Genomic DNA, 19,672 nt, shown 5'->3' with positions numbered 1-19,672 from the left:
CATGCTGTATTTTTCATGAATCATCTTCCTGAATGGTGAAGAAAGAAAAGGTACCTGTAACACCTTGTGGAGGTCCATGGAGTGAAATTGCAAATAGCATCTGACCCTTGCAGTACTTGGTGGAATTCTTGGACTGCTGCGGTCCTGTACCTCTGCAAGCATTTTGATACCTATGCTGGGTTTGTTGTGTCTGAGATGGAAGTCAGCAAGCCCCCACCTGATTCCCCTGAAAATCTGCAGATGATTCTGAACAGCAACAATAAGAACTGGATTAAAATTCAGTTGGACATAGCGAAAACACTTTGGGCCTGATGAAGCTATTCTAGAGCCAGACGACAGTACCATGACGCTGTATAATTATCTGGAGGACCTCCATATGAACTTTACATACAATTCAGTACTCACTCTGGAGTCACTGCAACCATTCTTTGACAGGACTGCAGGGTTGAAATTGGTTCTTGCAAAAAAAAAAAACAGATAATGGCACATCTCAATGAAGCATTTGAGAATGTCCTTAACCAGGTGGGTAAGTACAAGGGTAATGCCCAACCAGTAATTAAAATCTGAAGGCAAGATTGCCTGTTCTTTCCTGAAGGACTTTGTTTTCTCTCCCTGGACAAGAGTAGATTTTCAGCTATCCCTGGTTCTAGAGAGGTTTCTAGTCAAGAGCTTTGCCTCTAGATAGCGTATACTGGCCCAGAAGAATTTCAGGCATGTACTTCAGTGGTGATTGACAGTGGCCTGTTTTAAGATGAGATGACTGACTGCATGCCAGGTCTTTCACAAGTGGCAGCTGTGTACAAGGTATGTGTGACCAATTCTGTAGATGGTGATGGGATACATGAGGGCAGTGAAAGAGAGGAAAGTATTACTACCACACGCAGGGAGCTGCATTGCCAGCAGCTCTGTGCATGTGAGAGCAATGCCGGGTCCCACAGGAAGCAGGGAGATGGCTGGGAAAGTGGGGGCCTTGAGGTGCCACCTATGGTCCCCAACATTTATTTTAAAAAATGAAATGAATCCTACTATACGTATTTAGCCTAGATAACTAGGCAGGGCAGGAATCATTCTGGCATGATGCTTAGTTCAAAGGAAATAAATCTCAGTTGGAAGGACTTATAGCTATAAATAAAGCAGGTGCCCAAGTTAAAGCTTCACTTCAGTGAGGTACTAATCATCCTAATTTCTTGTACATGGTCAAGGCAAAGAAAGTGTTTTTCTCTGTATTTTCACCTTGAAAAGTGTTCTGTAGACCTTAATGGAGGTGTTTGTATCCTTGTTTATTTCAAGCGCAATATCTCATGTAGTGGTTGTGATGACTGTGTTCCTTCTCGTCATCAGCTGCAGAGACAGAGCAGCCAAGCCTTGCAGCGTACCCCACCACGCACAACCAAAAGTTGTGCATGGCGCAGGGTTGGATAGTTATAGGAGGTTGGCTGCAGGGCCTGGCGGCAGGCCAGGTCTTACAGCTAAACCCCACAGTGCATGGCCGAAGGCCGTGTGCCATGGTGGTTGAAGTAACGTAAAGTAATTAAAATTTCTTAATGATAAAAAAACAACAGAAATTCACTAAAAAAAAAAAAAAATGATATAGAGATGTTATAGTTAGTCTCATATTTCAAATGTATAAAACTATAGAAAGTCAGCTGTTATATGTAAAACTGTTCAGTAGTTTTTTAGCTAATAAAGGAAAAGGAAGTTTGTATATCTTGGGCCACGGATCCAGGGAGATCTCCTGCTGAGGTCTGATTGATTGCCAACACTTCAAACAAGAATGGTTGCCAGACATTTTGGGACTCGGTTTCCCCCAGGACCTAGCCAAGGTCACAGCGAAATCCGCAGCTAGATCTGCAGATTTTGCCAAGATGTTTTTTAAAAAAAAGCACGGGCTCCTGTGTTTCTTATTGCTTTTGCCCCCAGGTGGGCCAGGTTCCAGAGGCTTTCCTAAAATAAAGGAGGGGGGACACAGGCTCCCCCCCTCCTAGGGCTTAATAAAGGACGACCACCTTCCGTGGGCTGAATATTATACAAACTGGGGTGCTGCACGGACCACCCAGGGTCCCAGGGGACCACCACCTCCCTGGGGCTCCAAAGAGAAAATGAACAGTGGGGAATCCATGGACACTGCCCCAAGGACCACCACCTTCATGGGGCCAAATGTAAAAAAATAATTGGGGGGGTGCATGGGCTCCCCAGAACCCTAGTGATCACCGCTCCCCAGGGCTACTACATCAAACAAGGCTAACTAGAAATAAAAAATGAAGGAGGGGCGCCACACAGCCTCCCTCCTGGAGCCACATATGGCCCTGGGGCCTGCCACCCACCCAGGGCCAGCTCATGCTAGCTCCTAGAGTGCCTCGGGAGGTCGCTGTTTGGTTTTGCTTGGGGGGGCTATGACTGATCCTGCCAAGCAAATTAAACACTCAGCTTCCAGAAAGAGGGAACATTAAAAGTGCTCCTGCTTGCTGAAAGTGAAGATTTAATCTCTGCCAAAGAGATGGAATTATTGCACACGCACTCAGGGCCCTGCTATTCACAGCAGCTCCCTGTGTGTGAGAGCAATGCCGGCTCTGGCAGGAGATGGAAGCTGTTGGGGCGCAGAGGCCTTGAGGCTCCCCGTGGTCCCGATGAAACACTACAGGGTGCTGTGGATGGGGCCAGAGCACCCAGGATACTGTTGCCAGGCCCCAGGGGATGGTGTCCCCAGGGCCAAAATTAGCCTAGGGAGGAGAGCCACATGCCCCCCTCCCATTTTAAATTATTAAAATGGGCCTGGGTGGTGATGGTCCCTGGGGAGTCTGCAGGCCCCCCTTACTATTTCACACTTGCTGCCACAGGGAGGGGTTGGTAGCTGGGGCCAGGGGCCTCTGCTTGAGGCCCCAAAATCTTTTAGTAAGTAGCACTGAGGAAGTGGTGGGCCCTGGGGCCCACTGGGGACCACACCCCCTTTTATTTATTTACTGTAGCCCCAGGGAGCTGGTGATTCCCATGGCCCACGGTGCCCACATGGTCCCCCTAAGTATTTATTAATTATTGCCCCAGGGATGTGGTGGTCCGTGTCCTGGGTGGGTCCGTATGGCCTCCCAAGAATTTATTTAAACTAGCCCCAGGGAGGTAGTGGTCCGTGGGGCCCTGGTGGTCAATATGCCCCCCAAATATATTTGCAGGGCTCCTCTAAAAAATTATTTTATGTAGCTCCGGTGAGGTGGTGGTCCCGTGGCCTGGGGGTTCTGTGCAGCCCACCTAACTATTTTTAATTTGGTGCCCCAGGGAAGGCCGTGAGTGGCATGGGGATGGGTTATTGTAGGGGGCTGGCCACAGGGCCTGGCCACAGCCCACAGGAGAGAAGCACCAAAATACCAGTTGGGTGACACACCATGGGAATCACAGAAATGTAGTAAACATGTTTCAGCAACACCCTTAGCTATATAAGCCACCCCCTTTTAGAGACCATGACACTTCTTGCATCCCAGTTAAAGCCCTGGGTATTAGATAATGCAGGTGAACTTCCAGTAGCATCAAAATAACTTCAGTGGGGCTCCTATTCATATGGTGCATAATTGGTGGTGATCAAAGCAATGTGCATTGTCAACTGATCTTGGATTGCCGAGACCAGACCTATTATTTGCTTTGAATACATGGGCTAACATGCAAACAATGCTTATTCATAGAAAACCTTCAGACAATTGTGGGCTGGTTACCACTAGTCAACTGATAGCGTATTCTCATGCTTTGCCGTGGCTGCCATGTATACCTATTTACACCTGGTGCACTGTTAAAAAACATAACACAGAATACTCGAAGTTTTGCTCATGTTTTGATTTAATCACAACTTTTGTGGAACTTTAAAGTGTTTGTAGATGATGGCAGAAGCAGGGTAGTTTGTTGTGGTAGGTTCTCAGTTAAACATTGCAGAGAACAATCTCGATTTCACTCACACTGGAGTTCGTCACCATTTTGAGTGTTACATTGATCAAGCCAGAGGGTTTAGTTTGGCCATTTTGATGCCTGACACAACATACACATCAGACTGGCCATTATTTAAATTTAGGCATCAGGTGCTTGATTACCTTTCAGAAGGTGCACTATCCAAGGGCGTGGCCTTGATGATGACCTATGTGGACATACCCTAGTTGAGCGCCTGACAAAGAGGGACAAGCAGTTCAGTTTGACTCACCTTTGATTGGCAAGACACATGTAAGGAGTTGCAATTACCTGGAAAACAGAAAAACTGACTCGGAATATAAACTGTGCTTCTGCGTGTAATTTGTAAGAAGCAGTACAGCGAATAGCAACTCTAAAATGGGTTCCCCAAAACCGCAACTCCGTAATTCCTAATTGCAAATGCAAAGCAAAATCCCAGGAATCCCAAAAAGTAAAGAAACACTTAACCTACATAAATCAAATAAAGGTAAGTGTCGATTTTTGATCACGGATTTGAAGAAGGAAATAAACTCTTTGAGACAGGATTTCGTCAAAACTCTGTCATATTCAGACCACTCACTCCAGGAAGCTGAGAAGCTGAGAACAGGGCGTAACAATTGGAAGTAGCCGAAGGTGTCCGCAAAGATTAAGAACTGGATATTATTGTGGGTGAACTTGAGCAAAGATGCCAAATGCAGCTGGACAAAATTGATGAGGGGGAAAACAGATCAGCATGTTGTTTTATATTCCAGTTAGGGGAGTTCCCGAGTCAGTGAACAATTTGGAATTAGGTGACTATAGTATATACAAGGTCGGTTTTAAATAATCTTTACTTGCTAGTAGAAATTATTATTGAACTGGGTAGGCCGCACAGAGTATCCAATAGCTACCAGTCCAAAAACAGACTGACACATGTATGTTAACAGACAAGTTAATTTTTATTGCTAAGGAAGGCAATATTGAAGCATCTGGAAAACACGTTCCAGTGCTGTTCACGGTTTCTATTTAGCAAGACGTGGAGGTTTTGGCCTTAGAAAGTCTCTTAAAGTAGCAACGGAGTATTTGAGAACCAAACATATCCAGCATAAATGGGACTTGATTTTAACTAGAGCAGCAACCACACTTCTGAACATATAGCATGGATAAATGGAAGAAGCTTCTATTGGACAAAGGCCAATCTAGAAGCAGAAATATAGAAAAGTGGAGAGGAAAGTGAAATCTAAGAACAAGCGACATAAACCATTGGAAAGTGAAATAAAATCAGATGCCACATAATCGCCCACAAACAGCGTATGATATTTATGATACAAGTGTGAGAGATATGCAGGCTGAGAAGCTTATGCTACGATGCCCAGGGCAGATTATCTGATGTGCTATCCCATTTAGTATTACTACCATCCTAAAACTGCTAACCGTATGATGCCGCTGTTTAGAAGTAAAACCATCGCCATCTAACATGAGAGACTCAACCGAGAGGGTCACAGATCAGTCATGGTGCTGCCCTATGGAAGGGGTGATATTGCTACACTCACTCTTTAAGTTTGAATATTGTACTGTTGCTTGAAATTGTGCAAGTTAATACAATTACTTTGTTTTTTCTATGTTGAGATGTATTACTAGACGGCAGGTGAATGGCAACAATAAGAGGAATAAGAGACAGTCTTGCAAGTTTATATTTAATAGATTTTCCCAGACACTTGATTACACAGAACGCATTCTACATTTCCCTCAGATTTGATTTATTCACGACTTTGGGTGATCATTAAATGTCTGTAGCTGGTGGTGGTAAGGAAGTATGCTTAGAGCAGAACACTATCTTCTGTTGCAGGATTTGGTAGCAGGCATTTGATTGTACATTACATACAGACCTCTACATTTTGCTTGCATTGGACTGTCAGCACTTTGGGAGAGCTTTATGTCGTACCAAGGTACTGATGATAGGAGGGCCTACATGGTTAGGGTCTTTAGACCACACTACACTGTTTGGGTGTGATCTAAACAGAAAGCACTGTTGGATGAGTGACATAATATCTGCTGCTTCCGGAATTTGTTAGAGGTGCTTAGCTACGCATCATACAGACCAATCTGCATTTTGCTCGCACTGGAATTAAAGCCAGCGTTGGGGGAGTTATCACATTGTTTAGTGGTGGACATGAATTTTGGTTTTGATGTATACCATTGGTTTCAGGAATTTTGGAATATCACTTTTCTATTTCACTCACATACGATAGGATCACTGCTTAGATGGAACCTTACATTGTTTGTCAGCAGCGCAGGGAAGCATGCCTGTTTGGTCTGTGACTTAAAGTCAGACTTTTTAGGATTTTGTATTGGGCACACAATTGTGTTTTACACAGAGTACTCACGTGAGACCTAGCATCCTTGGCATGGTTTCCCTTAACTTTTTGACTTATGACCCCTTGTTTTTGTTGACTTTGTTTTTGCTGGCTTTGGGAGTCTGAGCACTTTACCACTTTACCACTGCTAACCAGTGCTAAAGTGCATGTGCTCTTTTCCTAAAACATGGTAACATGGTAATATTAGCTTATCTATAACTGGCATATTTAATTGACTTAGAAGTCCCTAGCAAAGTACAATGCATGTGCCCAGGGGCTGTAAATTAAATGCTGCTAGAGGGACTAAGGCACTGATTGTACCACCCACTTTTTTGGGAATATTTCTTTATTGATTTTTATCAACAGAAATGTGACATATAGAAGCCTTGCAGTTTGGCAGGGAAAGAATAAACATTTTGTTACAGTCACTTGTGTATCCACCATACACAAGGTGACGTTTTTAGCAATATCATCTGTGCAGCTTGCAATGCTCATCTCAACTCTGTAAACATTATAACCTAAAAGAGAAACCACAACGTAACCCATGGCACAAATTCCTCTGCTTCTGTATGGGGATGCTTGTGTGGGAGAAGTGGAGAGGAGCATCTACCTAAGACATACGAAGGGGCAGGTGGAAGAAGGGACCCAGTCTGAGCACCGCCTGCTATCTGCGCAAGCAGGGCCAGCATCCAGACTGACCTGGAGATGGTCATGGTGTGACAGGGAGCACATAATGTATTGCATGACATTATTGCTGGGGAAATGTAGCAGGTGTGTAATGTATATCATCAGTGTCAGAGTGGTGCAGCAACCATCTATGGTGGACTTTCATCAATTTTAGCTTCTAGCTTCTCTAGATATTTCTGCCAGTCTGAGGGTTTGGTTGAGGCAGTGTGTCCTGGCCCAGCATCCTGCAGTGCTTGTTGTTCTGCCAGTATGCTGGAACGTAGGTCTGAGAACCACAGCTGAGTTGGTGTGGTGGAGTGGCAGATTTCCAGCACATGGCTATCCTTTGTTTTGCCAGTAGCAAGGTGAGCTCTATGACTTTATTGATAGGCTCACAGGAGGAGCAGTAAGTACCACCAAACAAGCAGTGCACACCTTCCTTCTGGAAGAGAGTGCTCAAAGCATCTCATAGGAATCCCACTATCTCATTGAATTAGGGTACAAGGTGTAGGCAGTCACAGACCATGCGCATGAAGTCAGCTGCAGTAGTGCCACAGCGGGGGCAAGGGTCCATGGGCCCCAGTTACATACACATGAACTGTTTTGGGGTAAAGTATTTGTGAGGTAGGTATTTGAATTGTGTGTATTTGAGCCTGGCATTTGTGGAGAAGAGTTTCAGCACCCCCAAACACTGTGCCCATTGTTTGTCACTCAGTGTCACAGTTTGGGCCGAGTCCCAGTCACTTTAGAGTTGGTGCAGGCGGTCCTCCCTACCTGAATGTATTGAGTTATAGAGATGTGTTACAACCCTGCAGCTGCTCCCGTGTGTCAGTAGGACCTGGAACAATAAGAAAGTCTCTGGTTCATCGTGCAGTTTATGCTAAATTGCATGTAAGTATCTTATGAGGGCAGCATAAGTAGCAAAGGTCCTTTCAGTATCATGTAATCATCCACAAAGCTCTTGAATGTGTCAAGAACCTTGCCTGTGAACAGGTTGCCCTAGACAGTAAGACCCGCTTTTGACCATGCCATCACAACTGGGTGCATCTGTAACTCATGGCATCCCATCATTGCCCATAGGGGTAGCTTTGGTGTAAATGGGGGCTTACACATGCCTTGGACACATAGGTGGTCCAACAAGACTTGGCCACCTTCATAAGGGCATTTCCCCTGTTCTTGGGCATCTCTGTCTCCAAACCAAGCAGCCATTGCAGCACCCGGGGCAGTGTTATTCCGCCCAACCAGTATCCAGCTGTGACATATTTTTGCCCTCAAGCCGTCACATGAGCCAGTGGAGTTGGGCAGCTGCATATTAATACTCATAGTTTGAGCCTCCTAATCTGCCCCGTTCTAGAGGAGCATAAAGTTTGGTAAGTGCCACTCTTCATCTGCTTTAGCCCCATATCAATGCATTAAGGAGTGCACAAAGGTCCGCAAAGATTCTGTCTGGTAAAATCACTGGCAGGGTGGAAAAGAAATATAATAACCTGGGGTGGATGAGAATCTTGGAGATGGCAATTCTACCTGCCTGAAAAAAGTGGCAGGGATGTCCACCACAGAAGGGATTACCTTACATTCCTAAAGTCCCTTCCCACATTGCTGTCTATTAAGTCTTTGTTGGAGTGATGCACCCTCATGCCCAGATACTTAATGGAAAAATGTGCCCAGGAGAATTGGGTGTGTGGGACCCCCCTCAATTGAGATTCAGATAGGGCTGTCAACAGAAACCATTGCACTTCTCCTAGTTCACCTACAAACTGGATGCCATTCAAAATTTCCACAAGAGCTCCATAAGTTGAGGGAGCACCATGGCATCATCTCTCAGGTACACCAGAGCATCATCCTCATATAGCAACATGATGTGTCAACTGTCATCAACCTAGATCCCCCCTCCGAGGTGCGCGTATGGAGTGCACACACTAGGGGTTCAATCGCTAGCGTGAAAATGATAGGGGTTAAAGGACAACCATGCTGAGTGCTGTGCTTAATAGTAAACAGGTCATATATCACACATACAGTCTTTATTCATGCTAATGGGGAATTGTAGAGTAAGACAATTCATTGAAGAAACTTGGGGCCTATCCCAATCCTCTAGAGGACTGCTATCAAGTATTTCTATCCAAGGGTATCGAAAACTTCTCTAGATCTAATGTGGCAACTCAGTGGTTGGTGTCCTACGACCGTGTCTATCAGCATGATTAGGCAGCGTAGATTCAAAAAGGTATTCCTCCCAGGAATAACCATGTTCTGGTCTGGGTGCACTACATGTTGCGCTATGGGTATTAGTTGGTTAGCCAGCAGCTTCCCCAGGAACTTATTGTCTGTGTTCACTAAGAAAAGGGGACAATATGATCCCATCAATACCGCATCCTGGTCTGGCTTAGGAAGGACAACCAGGACTGCCTCAGATAGTTAGGGCAGCAGCATGCCCATTGAAAAGACTAAGTTAAACACCTTCAACAAGTGTGGCACTGGTTTAGGCCATAATGCAGCATAAAACTCCAATGGCCAGCCATTCGCTCTTGGTGTCTGCCCCATGTCATTTGTTTGATCACGTCTGCAATCTCTTTTATAGAGAGAGGGGCTTCAAGGTTGGCCTGGTGCACTGCCTGAAGGTGTGGTAGTTGGAGGGTGTCCAGAAAAAATCTGATCCGGGTGTCATTTACTGGGCGTGGGCCTGTGTAGAGCTTGGCATATTAATAGCAAAAAGCTGTGTTCATAGTCTCCTGGGTGTTAAGTATGAGACCCGTCTTGTTATGAACAGCAGTGATAGGGACCCAGGGTGTATCAAAGTGGAGGAGCCAGGCCAACAGTCTGCCGGCTTTATCCCCCTCCACATGCTTTTTTGTCAAATATTCCTTATAATCTACTCCGCGTAGCTGCTCCGATGTTGCCTTGGGAGCCAACTGCGCTCGTGCTAGAGGGGCAGCTGCCGTCTGGTCACCCAGTAGCAACCACTCATAGTTACGAATCTGCATTTCCACAATTTGTAATCCTCTGCGCAGCACCATCCTAGATCTGAACTCAATTATAATTGTGTGGCCCGCAGAAACACTTTTAAGGCTTCCCATTCTATGCCAGAGTCAGACACCGTGTCCTAGTTATCCATAAGATATGAGGTGATTTCAGCTGATAAGGTGTCATGAAAGGCCTTGTCGCACAGGGCATCTGCTGGGAGGTGCCAAGGTGGTATACTGGGGTGCCAATGACCCCATGTCAGTTGGAGTTGCAGCAGACAATGGACCAAGGTGGTGCACCCAGATACTCAGCTCTGGTGATCCTTGTGAGTGCTTCTGGCCTGCAATAGATAAGGTCAATCCTGGTGTGTAGGTCATGCAACCTGGAGTAGAAACAGCATTCCCTGAGCAGAGGGTGTAGTCTGCTCCACACATCTTAGACCGGTGTGCTAGTGACCCAATGTGTGAGGTATTGGGAGAGTGCAACTGATTGTGCTCCCAGTAGCAGTGGGTGGGAGCGGTCACAGAATAAGGCGGTCATTCCAACCTCGGCTGTAAAAGGCGCTTACCCCCAGACAGAAGACCACCATAACACCGCCGCGGTTGCGGTAAACCGCCACGGTCGTTCTGACCCACAACAGGCAAACCGCCAAAATACCGACATCCACAAAAGTCCGCCACACCAAAGGTCAGCGATAAACTGGCGATGACCAAACCTCCACCGCCACGCCAACAGAAATACGCCCATGCCATTACGACCCACTAATCCACGCGGCGGTCTTTCAACCGTGGTATTCTATTGGCGGTACACACCGCCGCGGTCGAAATACACATACTCGTACAAAACACTACCACATTGGACAATTCGAAATACACACACCTGATACACATACACACACCACCCAATACAAAATAAAACACACACCCACATCATCCACAAACCCCTACGACCAGAAATTCAGAGAGAAGGCGAGAGAGAGACACCACAGTCAACTACCAAGCATCCACAGGCACACAATACCAATACCCACAGAACTTCCACGCACCTCACACAACACACCACTAAATAGCACCCCACCTATCACTACACACTCCACCCCACACATCATCCACACCACCCCATGGCACCTCAAAGACTCCCCAGGTTCTCAGATGCTGAACTCAGGGTCATGGTGGAGGAAATCGTACGAGTAGAGCCCCAGCTGTTCGGGACACAGGTGCAGCACACCACCATTGCCAGGAAGATGGAGCTATGAGCAGAATAGTCGACAGGGTCAATGCTGTGGGACAGCACCCAAGAAATAGGGACGACATCAGGAAGCGGTGGAACGACCTACGGGGGAAGGTGCGTTCCATGGTATCAAGGCACAACATCGCGGTACAGCGGACTGGCGGCGGACCCCCACCTCCTCCCCCAGAATTTACAACATGGGAGGAGCAAGTCTTGAACATCCTGCATCCTGAGGGCCTCGCAGGAGTCGGTGGAGGAATGGACTCTGGTAAGTCCCATCTTCACTACTTCATCCCCCCACCCCACCTGCATGCCAACTCATACCCCCACCTTCACCCTCACCTCCATCACAACTACCCCTTGCAAATGTCTCACCATCACAACCCACCCATCCCAAAACTTAGCCCTGCATGCGGCCCCAAAGCATGGACACCCATCACCAAAACATGCCCAATGCACATACCCATCACCCCCCCCCCCCAAAACACTGTCACAACAGCCCCCACAAAGGAATGCCAGCACTGGGGTACACGGGCACCCACCCATTGCACACCATTGGCACACACAGAAGCAATAACTATACTTTTATACCCCTGCAGGACCCGAGCGCCAGGTCACCGCGCAGGAGGGTCCACAAATGTCCCCTCCACCCCCAGAAGAGGCCCACAGTGATGACAGCAGCTCTGTCTCCCTGGATCTAGATGACCAGCCCGGTCCATCGGGGACCTCGGGACAGTCGGTTCCCCTCAGACAGGCACAGGCCACAGCAGACCTTCCCCCCTCTGGGAACACCAGCACAGCACCGACCCAGCGGGCCCATACCTCTGTCCCCAGGACACGTCAATCAGCGGTGTGTCCACTACTACAGGGAACCCAGGCTAACCCACCACCCCAACAACAACAGGGACCTGGGGGCAGTGGTAGTGGGCACACGGTCCAGGGGACGGAGGCCCAAGGAAACAGGGGAACTGGGAGGGCTGCTGTGCGACAGGGGGGGGACAGGCCAAGGGAACCCACTCTCCACGAGGCCCTCTCCTCCATCACGGGAGCATACCACCGCTCCCAGGAGACGATGGTGACGGTCCTGGCCAGGTTTCAGGAAATCCAGCTTCTGCAGGAGCAACAGTATATGGGGTTCAGGGAGGAACTAAGAAACATCAGTTCCGCCCTGGGTATCATCGTAGTGGCCCTGAATGAGTTAATCACCACATTGCGGACTACTGTGGCACCTCAAAGGGCCCCTGATACTAGCATGGACCAAGAACTGGCTACCACCTCCGCCGGCGCTAGTGGACAGGAGGCCCCGACAGAAGACCAAAAGGCCACCAGAACCCCACCCCCTGCAGAAGGAAAACCACCCCGCAAGCGGGCCCTGAGATCCAGGAAGAAGACAGAGTAACATGTCAAGACCCCCGCCAGCAAAGGATACCGCCCTGATTGTCATTCCACTGTCCCACACTGAGAAGTGGCATCGGAGCACGAGGGAGCTGCATCCCACATGGCCCTGGAGGGCCATGCAACGGACTCTGAGTACACCAGTGGGACGGAGGGCGAGGGGAGCTCCACAGCGGGGACTCGTGCTGATGTCAGTGGCAGCGACTCGTCCTCTGAAGGGAGCTCCCTTGTGGTGGCGGCAACATCCGTGCCCCCCGCAACAACAGGTACAGCCGCCACCCAGCGCACCAGCACCGCCCTCCCAGCAGCCCCTCAGCGTTTGCCCCGTGCCCGCTCACCCAGGAAGGGGGGCATCTCCTTCGCCCCAGGCACCTCAGGCCCTGCCCCTGTCACCCCTGCTGCCCTCAGTGAGGAGGTCATTGACCTCCTGAGGACCATCATTGTTGGGCAGTCTACCCTTTTGAATGCCATCCAGGGTGTAGAAAAGGAGGTGCACCGGAGTAATGCATACCTGGAGGGCATTCATTCGGGTCAGGCTGCCCATCAGCGATCGTTCAACGCTCTGGCCTCAGCACTGACGGCAGCAATTGTCCCTGTCTCTAGCCTCCCCCCTCCAACTTCCTCCACCCAGACCCAATCCCCTGTACCTCTGCCTATCCCAGACACACCTACAGACCAGCCTGCACACACCTCAACACCCAAGGGAAGCTCATCCAGACATAAGCACCACACATCACACAAGCATTCACACAAGCAACATCCACATGCAGACACACCAACACCCACTGCCTCCACTGTGTCCCCCTCCTCCTCGTCTCCCTCCTCCCTCCCTGTGACGTCTCCACTCACACTTGCATGCACAACATCTTCAGCCACTACGTCCATCACCAGCACACCCACCAGAACACTCCGCACACATGCAGTCACCACCCCCACTACCACTTACATGTCCCCTGTGTCCTCTCCCAGTGTGTGTCACCCCCTCTTCCAAACCACACAAACGCAGGCAGCCACCCACCCAACAGCCATCCACCTCACTACAGCCTCCAGCCCAAACAGATGCACCCAAAGACACCAGACTTCACACTCCTACAACCACATCCTCTTCCTCCACTCCCATACCCACTACACCTAGCCGTCCCTCTCTTTCCAAATTGATTTTCCTTTTTCAAACTTGACCTCTTTCCAACAACTCCCCCACCCCGTCCATCAAATAAGACTGCAATCAGCACCTCAGCCACCACCAAACCAGGACCTATCAAGACTGTTGTCCAAGCACTGTGGAGTCCTCCACCCTCAAGGGCAACTAGTTCTGCTAGGAGCCAAGGCACGGCCAGCCCACCCCGGAAAAACACCCAAAGATTACCAGTGCCCGGCGCGAGAGGCCAAGGACACCAGGGACCAAAATCCCTACCCTGGCTCCGGCTGGAAGTGGGGTGCCACCTCGCACACCGCCAAAGGCGGAAAAGGGCCACAGACGACCAGGGAAGGGTGGGAAGGGCAGCACGCCCGACAAGTCCGGCAGCAGGCCAGCTGCCCAGGAGGGCCCCACCAGCCCCATCCCAGGTGTGGAGGAGGACACCCAGAGGCCCGGTACGGCAGCCCAGGAGGGCCCGCCAGCCACAGCCCAGCTGCCCAGGAGGGCCCCGCCAGCCACAGCCCAGCTAGGCAATGAAGGAGCGCCAGCCACAGCCCAGCTGGGCAATGAAGGAGCGCCAACTCAAGCACCGCTGAACATGGCAAGGACCGCCAAGGCAAGCACCGCTGAACAGGGCAAGGACCGCTGAACAGTGTAAGGACCGCCAAGGCAAGCACCGCTGAACAGGGCAAGCACCGCTGAACAGGGCAAGGACCGCCAAGGCAAGCACCGCTGAACAGGGCAAGGACTGCCAAGGCAAGCACCGCTGAACATGGCAAGGACCGCCAAGGCAAGCACCGCTGAACAGGGCAAGCACCGCTGAACATGGCAAGGACTGCCAAGGCAAGCACCGCTGAACAGGGCAAGGACCGCCAAGGCAAGCACCGCTGAACAGGGCAAGCACCGCTGAATAGGGCCCTTCATCTCAAGCACCGCTCCGCTGGGCACCGCCGTCTCAAGCACCGCTGAACTGGGCCCTTCATCTCAAGCACCGCTGCACTGGGCCCCTCATCTCAAGCACCGCTCCACTGGGCCCTTCATCTCAAGCACCGCTCCGCTGGGCACCGCAGTCTCATGCACCGCTGAACAGGGCACCGCCGTCTCAAGCACCGCTGCACTGGGCCATTCATCTCAAGCACCGCTGAACAGGGCCCTTCATCTCAAGCACCGCTGCACTGGGCCCTTCATCTCAAGCACCGCCCCGCTGGGCACCGCCGTCTCAAGCACCGCTGAACTGGGCCCTTCATCTCAAGCACCGCTCCGCTGGGCACCGCCGTCTTATGCACCGCTGAACAGGGCACCGCCGTCTCAAGCACCGCTGCACTGGGCCCTTCATCTCAAGCACCGCTGAACAGGGCCCTTCATCTCAAGCACCGCTCCACTGGGCCCTTCATCTCAAGCACCGCTGAACAGCGCCCTTCATCTCAAGCACAGCTCCGCTGGGCCCCGCCGTCTCATGCACCGCTGAACAGGGCACCGCCGTCTCAAGCACCGCTGAAATGGGCCCTTCATCTCAAGCACCGCTGCACTGGGCCCTTCATCTCAAGCACCGCTCCGCTGGGCACCGCCGTCTCAAGCACCGCTGAACTGGGTCCTTCATCTCAAGCACCGCTCCGCTGGGCACCGCCGTCTCAAGCACCGCTGAACTGGGCCCTTCATCTCAAGCACCGCTGGCCCATTGGCGGAAGGGGCAGTGCCGCATCTGTGTCGGGCAAGGCTGCACGAAGCACTCTGGGCACCAGTCCCCCTCCAGAACCAGTGGACACTGTCATCCACTTGAGAGACTATGGCTTTGCACTCCCCAGGATGTAACAGTGGGCAAACCACCCACCGTAGAGACTTGAGAGACTGTGGCTTTGCACTCCCCAGGATGGTACAGTGGGCAAGCCACCCACTGTATTGACTTGAGAGACTGTGGCTTTGCACTCCCCAGGATGGTACAGTGGGCAAACCACCCACTGTATGGACTTGAGAGACTGTGGCTTTGCACTCCCCAGGATGGTACAGTGGGCAAACCACCCACTGTATGGACTTGAGAGACTCTGGCTTTGCACTCCCCAGGATGGGACAGTGGCCATGGAGGCCCCTCGTGGATTTGGCGTTGTGTACTCATGTGGCTGAGGTGCCCTCCCTTCCCTTCCCCCTGAGGTGCCTGTAGTTTTTCTATCTGATGCCCCTGCAGTGTTCTCTCCGTTGGTGTCAGGTATCCTGTGTGGGCCTTGCCCATGTGATTTGGGCCCAGTGGTCCACGGACAATGACTGCTAAGATTATCGGACTTTTAATATTTATGTATATATTAGTTTTAAATGTGTGATATTTTTATATGCCGATAATACAATATATTCGACTGTTTATGATCATTTCATTTTGTCTTTGCATTCTTCTGGGGGGTTTGGGGGTTGTAACAGTGATGTATTGCTATGCATTGATGTGTGTGTTGTAGTGGGTGAGGGTGGTGGTGGGTGTGTAGCGTATGTGTGCCCGTAATATGTTCTCCTCCCCCCTCCCCTGTGTCCTAGGTGCAGTACTCACCGTAGTCTTCTGTGCCGGCGTTCGTGCTCCTGGTAGAGGAGCAGGAATACAATAGCTGGTAGGATGTGTAGTTCGGGTTCCATGCTGTCCAGATTCCTCGTGGGGTGTATGGAGATGAGCGTTTTCCATTTGAAATGTCTGTTTCCGCCGTGTTTTTATCGGCGGGGCTACCGCCCCGGAAAAGGTGGCGGATGGTGGGTTGTGATAGGGTGGGCGGTACATTGACTCCCGCCTGTCTGTTGGCGGTGACCGCCGCGCTGTTTGTTTGTCCCACCGTGGCGGTCAGAGTGTTAATGTGGCGGTCTCTGTTGGCGGTTTCCGCCAGGGTCAGAATTCCATTTTTTAAACCGCCAGCCTGTTGGCGGGTTAGCTGCCGCTTTAACACCGACCGCCAGGGTTGTAATGACCCCCTAAGTCTAGTACGCCATTAAAATCCCCCAAAAAGCCAGGGGCCATTGCATTGTGGAACTAGGCTGGTATGAGTGTCAACATCAGGACAGTGCGCGCTCTACGGGCGACAAAAATGCAAAAACCCAGCCTTTATGCAAGAGCATAATTCATGCATTGTGTTTATATGCAGTTTGATAACCTTTTGCATTGCAGACTTTAACCTTGAAAAACACTATTAATGATGTTTGCAATAACTGTTCAATTGTAAGGTATTGCTGCAGACTTATTGAGTGTGTTAGTGTGTGGTCCCTTTCTAGGACCTTCTAGAAGTTTTCTCTGCAGCATGACTGGGTGTGGTCTGTGGGCTAAGCCTGACTCTATATGAGGGAGCCAGCCCAGCTCCACGTGCTCACTATTCAGAGGTCCCGGTACAGAGCAGCAGCAATTTCCTGAGCTCCTGTTCCGGAGGCCTACCTTGAAGTTCCAGGCCTGCACGGCATTATCTTGGTGTTCCTAGAGCAGGGTGGTAAGACGGTGGTCGGGCTCTTGAATTTTTGGGCCTATTCTTGAAACTTTCAGAGTACGCGAAGCATTGCTCTGATGTTAATCTTGGTGTTCGGATCGGCAAAGGTTAGCGCGATCGTTTCATGTAATTTGCATACTCTTGTTAGAATCGGCTGTGTGAGCGATTCATTTCCTGCATGACAAAATTGGTGTTCAGATCGGCAAAGGCTTGCGCGATCTTTTCATGGCATTTACATATTCCTGTTGGAATCGGCTGTGTGCGCGATTCATTTCCTGCATGACAACATTGGTGTTCGGATTGGCAAAGGTTTGCGTGATCATTTCAAGGCATTTGCATACTCTTGTCAGAATCGTCTGTGTGCGCGATTCATTTCCTGCATAACAATCTTGGTGTTCGGATCGGCAAAGGTTAGCGCGATCATTTCATGGCATTTGCATACTCTTATTAGAATCGGCTGTGTGCGTGATTCATTTCCTGCATGACAAACTTGGTGTTCAGATCGGCAAAGGCTTACTCGATCATTTCATGGCATTTACATGTTCCTGTTGGAATTGACAGTGTGCGCGATTCATTTCCCACATGTTAGACTTGGTGTTCAAATCGGCAAAGGCTTGCGCGATCATTTCAAGACATTTACATATTCCTGTTGGAATCAGCAGAGTGTACGATTCATTTCCCTCATGTAAAACATGATGCCCAGATCGGTAACAGTGTGTGTACAATCATTTCATGGCCATACAAAAAAAAAAAAACTTTGAAGTGTAATGTTATTTAAAGTGCACATATTTAGTCTATGAAGATGACAAATCCTAAATGTGACGTTCCTTGTGCATATTTAGTTCCTAGTACAATTCCAATTGTTTCCCAGGGATGGTTTTCAGTCAGCCCTTAGTCCTCATGTTAAAAAATGCAGTGTTTTGTTCTGAAACAGTATTCTGGAAGGTTCTTGTATTTCTAGACATTATGTGGCATGTTATGAAAATCTCATATGAAACATTGCATTAACCATTCTTGATTCCTTTACAGGTACCTAGATTTCTTGAGGCCTGGTTAAAGTTTAGTGCTAGGCCATTCATGTTCTTTCAGTCTAAGTGTTATTTCATGTTCCGAGTATCACAGAACTCTAGATTCAACAGAGTGTTACTTCATGTTCCGAGTATCATTGAACTCTAGACTCAACAGAGTGTTATTTCATGTTCTAAGAATCATTGAATCCTAGATTCAACAGAGAGTTTTTATGAACCTAAATGTTATTTTTTTCTGATGTTGTGTTGTTTAACCTTTTGCTTCCTACAGGTCTCCTTCCCAGCTGTTCCCTACCTAATCCCTTTTTCCCCACTTGGACTCTCTTAGACTCTGTGACATTCTAATCAGAGTATTGGAGCTGTCTTGTGGTGGACATGTTGGGAACGTGCGCAGACCCCGAGGATCTGGTGACTATGACAATGAGTTACTGCAAAATGTATGCCTGTTTTGTGCTGGGAGCATATAGAGAAACAAAAGTCAAAGGTACACCATCTAAAATGCATTCTAGCACTACATATCTCCCTTCCAGGTCTACCTTAGTGTGCAACACCTCCAACTCCAATGGTGTTCCTGAGGCAACCTGGATAAGCGCGCCTCTAGCATATCAAGCGTATGTGGTCCTCACTAATGTTCCACACCAGTGCCTGCACATCCTACTGAGGTCTAGAGCAGTCAGAGGTGTCTCTTGACGGACTGAGACATGTATTTGTCATCTGCACAGGTATTGGTGCACTCTGTAGTGCTTCACATAACTGGCTAACCCCCTCACATTCCAGGTCATCAGCAGATACTGTGTCCCTGGCCTAATAACCGGTGCAGCCATACAATCAGAAACATCTAAACATCTGGCAAAGAAGTCTCAGTATCGTCCCACCCATCCCCATCTGCTCCCAATTCAAGCAACCCCTTCACTCATCAAATTGCATGCCAATTTGAAAACAGTTACCAAAAACAATACTGAGTAAGAAAGTTAAGCAAAAAATAGTCATTGAACACTCCTTCCTAGGCTAGTACGCCGACGGTCGACCGGTCACCAGCACTGAATTGCTATAAAAGAAAATTAAATAGTGAACCAGTCAACTGCGGTGACACTGTCAATGTGCAGGGCAGTGATATTGTACAATACCAATGATAGTACTTTGGGGATATGCAGCCTCATGTCATGTCAACTGCATGGCACTCTCTGCTCTTGTAATATTGTGTATCACCCACAGGGTTGGGTCCTAAAGCGAGTTGTGAATCAGGTGATCATGCACTGTTATTTCATATCTTCTGCCATCTGAGGGGTAACCACTGTGCCCCGAGTAATGACTCAACCAGTGCTTGTGGAATGTCTACTGCCTCTTCATCAAATACACTTAGCACTGATCCAGCAGGGAACGGAGTCTACGCTTTCTGCTCCAACTCTGCAACCACCTGAGCTCTCACCTTGGCTGCCTGCTCTCTCGAAGGACCCATCTGAGAGCGCGTCTTGTGAGGTCTGTGGTGTCTCTGTACCCTCCAACTGTTGGAGGTGTCTTCCCCCCCTGGGGCGTGGTAGCTATGTCCTT

This window comes from Pleurodeles waltl, chromosome 4_2 (genome assembly GCF_031143425.1).
Source record: "Pleurodeles waltl isolate 20211129_DDA chromosome 4_2, aPleWal1.hap1.20221129, whole genome shotgun sequence".
NCBI classification, from domain to species: Eukaryota; Metazoa; Chordata; class Amphibia; order Caudata; family Salamandridae; genus Pleurodeles; species Pleurodeles waltl.
Note: the sequence above shows the minus strand (reverse complement) of the source record.